Genomic DNA, 3818 nt, shown 5'->3' with positions numbered 1-3818 from the left:
TACTACATTACTGTAAGCATCACTGAGTTCATAGCCACTATCACTATATTACTGTTAGCATCATTTTGAGTTCATTAGCAATTCTTATGACATCACTGTCGCATCATTTTGAGATCATTAGCAATTCTTACTACATCACTGTCGCATCATTTTGAGCTGAGTTTCAACTCTTCCTACATTACTGTTCGCATCATTTTGAGTTTATTAGCAACTCTTACTACATTTCTTTCAGCATCACTTTGAGATCATGAGCAACTATCACTACATTACTGTTAGCATCATTTTGAGTTTATTAGCAATTCTTACTCCATTACTGTCGCAACATTTTGAGATCATTAGCAATTCTTCCAACATCACTGTCGCATTATTTTGAGGTTCGAAGCAACTCTTACTACATGACTGTCAGCATCACTTTGAGGTTATTCGAAACTTTCACTTCATTACTGAAAGCATCACTGATTTTATTAGCAACTATCACTACATTGCTGTTAGCATCATTTTGAGTTCATTAGCAATTCTTCCGACATTACTTTCGCATTATTTTGAGTTCATTAGCAATTCTTACTACATCACTGTATCATTATTTTGTGGTTAGTAGCAACTCTTACTACATGACTGTCAGCATCACTTTGAGGTTATTCGAAACTTTCACTTCATTACTGAAAGAATCACTGAGTTTATAGCAACTATCACTCCATTACTGTTAGCAACATTTTGAGTTTATTAGCAATTCTTACTCCATCACTGTCGCATCATTTTGAGATCATTGGCAATGTTTCCAACATCACTGTCGCATTATTTTGAGGTTCGAAGCAACTCTTACTACATTACTGTCAGCATTACTTTGAGGTTATTCGAAACTTTCACTACATTACTGTTAGCATCATTTAGAGTTCATTAGCAATTTTTACAACATCATTGTAGCATTATTTTGAGGTTATTAGCAACTCTTACTCCATTACTGTCGCATCATTTTGAGATCATGAGCAATTCTTTCGACATCACTGTAGCATTATTTTGAGGTTTTGAGGTATTTTTGTTTGTAACCTCGTCCCCACTGATCCTGGATCTGCTCGACGTTCCTGCCTGTTAAAAGGAAGGTTTTTATCACCACTGTTGCAGGATGTGCTTGCTGATGGAGAATTGTTGGCTATGAACTCACTGAACTCACTCCAAGTCAATAGTTTTGAGCAAACTCATGACTCCTGATGTTTAACTCAATTGTTTGTTAAACACAGAGATCCAGGTGTAGTCCCTCTATGTTCATCCACTAAACTAGAATAGAGTTCTCCTCTTTCCATGGTGGAACAAAGAAGGGGGAGGGTCAATAAGAATATGATCTTTGGACGTTACAGCATCTAAAGACTCAAATCCATATTTCAGGATACATATTTGAGAGGGAGGAAACAGTGATGGGAGGCTGGAGGCTTGAAGGGCTTGATTTTTAGCGGCCAGTGAAGCCACCTTTTGCTGGCTGAGTCCCAGAGACTCATGGAGGCTCTTTGTGGAGGATTTCCACGAGAGAGTCCAGCATCGGAACTTGTTAGTTTCCTGTCAACTGAGTCCAGGATGTCCCCGAGGTCCTTATTGGGTGATGAGGGTGCGCTGGACGGTCGGCTTCTTTTGGGAAGTGGGGTCGCCACGTTACCGGTCCTCCCCACGACGGGTCGGTGGCAGCACTCGTCTACGTTCTCCTGCAGACTTTCTGCGGTTCCTTCTTCCAGATTTTATTGATGAGGATTGTTGTGGATGAGAGAACTGAAAATTCTTACTGCAGTTTGAGGTTTTGATGATTCAAACTGTGTAGATTGGTGTTAAGAAGTTAGCTTGTTAGGATAAATTCAGGTGCCACCACACTGAATCAGGCACAGGTAGGACGTTCACCCTGACATGGAACATCAACAGCTTAACGTTGCTGGCAGGACTCCAACCTGAGCAAGGAGACCCCAATGGATTTCTAGTCCATCGCCTTCACCACTCAGCCACAACGACCACATTCACACACACATTTGAAGAGGATGGATATTCACAAAATGATCTTAATTTCTGTCACAAGCCCATTTGTGTGAGGTCCTATTTTCTCTTTTTCAGCATTCCTTTGTTTCCAGGTCTCTAATAAGTGCAGAATTACAAAGACAAGCAAGCTGGATCCATCCTGGGCAGGTGATAGGAGCCACTGACCACTGGCCAGAGACCCTGGCACAGATGTTGGGGATGGTGAGAGAGAGCATTTCTACAATTATATTCTACATTTATGGAAGTCTACAATCCTACAATTTCATTGAGCAGACGCTTTTGTCCACAGCCACGTACGTACATCACATGTATAGAATATATATGTTCCTCTTTCATCGACCGATTAACCACAAAATGCAGTCAAATGCCAGTAAATTCTGAGTATTTATTCATTATTCATGATTATTCATTATTTTTGAATCCATTTTCACTGTCACTCTTCTGTTCATTTTCAGTTTGATTCATAAAAATGAACAAACTTTGACGTGTTTTCTTCTCTTGTGTGTCAACAACTTTGGATTGGGAATCTCCTGACAAACAGACCACATGACCAGGAGGAAGTGTTGTTGGTGAGTTTGGCCCCTGAGCTCAAGACAGTTGGGACCAATAAAGGACAGCTTCAAATGCAGCTGTGAAGCCTCATTGTCAGCTGGGAGGAACGACAGGTGTCTCCCTCTAGTGGCTCCTCACAGCAACACGAGCCTCATTTCATTCACATGCATCCACCACCTCACTACCAAAGGCCAGTTGGGCCTGGACAGACAGGAGAGTTTCAAGTGTTGGACAAAGGTCTTTAAGATGTTCTTATTAATTCTATAACATCTGAGATTAAAATCTATGGAATTACAACCAACAAGCAGCCAAACACCTGATCAGATGCTCCTTCATGAGGCTGAGGAGAATCAATCTAAACTGGGATGAAGAAAATTAACTGAGAGGAGAAACCTCCTGATTGGATGACATGGACCCACCTGATCCATGTCAGCCTTGTTGGATCAGAAAGAGGTGGATCAGAGGAATCAGTGGATCAAGACTCAGGTGGCAGATGAAGAATCTCTGTATTCACAATGGAGTCAGAGAAATCTTCCAACGTGAGAGAACGTGACAGACCATTTTATACTGAAGACAGGCTGTGTGTGTGTGTGTGTGTGTGTGTGTGTGTGTGTGTGTGTGTGTGTGTGCAGACTTTTCCCTGGAACAACGTTTTTTATTTGAAGCAAGAAAGCAAGAGCCTCCAGATCAAAGTCAGAATTGATGATGATGTCATCAGGGGGCTTTGATAGTGTATTTATTTGTACCTAGAATTCTGTCTTTGATCTCAGGAGGACGTGAGAGAAACTCAACTTTAAAAAGTATATGAGAGCATTCAGCTTGGTTAGAAAACATTTTGACTGTTGAACAGTAGAGTTTGTTAGAAACAGTTTACAACCCTCAGAATTAAATTGAAGATACAAAAACCTTCCACACTTAAATCCTGTCTCTAACTTCAAACTGGGGATGAACATTTTTATAATCAATCTGTCTCTATGTGTTGGCCCTGCCATGGACTGGTGACCTGTCCAGGATAAACCCCGCCCCTCACCTGAGGGCTGCTGGGATAGGCTCCACCCCCCATGAACCATTGCAGATCATCAATGACCAAAGCTACTAAGGAGGATTACAGTTTGTCCTTGCAGGAGTCAGTGACTTAATAGAGTCTAACAAAGGGTTGGACCTGAATGAGACAGTCACCCTTCAACATGGGGCCATGGCAGAGTGAACCAAGAACACTACAATGGGGGTGAGAGTGGAGCCATGATGGA

This window comes from Aulostomus chinensis, chromosome 1 (assembly GCF_037954235.1).
Source record: "Aulostomus chinensis isolate RoL2024-O1b breed Wild chromosome 1, RoL_Achi_v1.0, whole genome shotgun sequence".
Lineage (NCBI taxonomy): Eukaryota > Metazoa > Chordata > Actinopteri > Syngnathiformes > Aulostomidae > Aulostomus > Aulostomus chinensis.
The sequence above is the reverse complement of the archived record's forward strand: the minus strand, read 5'-3'. Positions refer to the sequence as shown.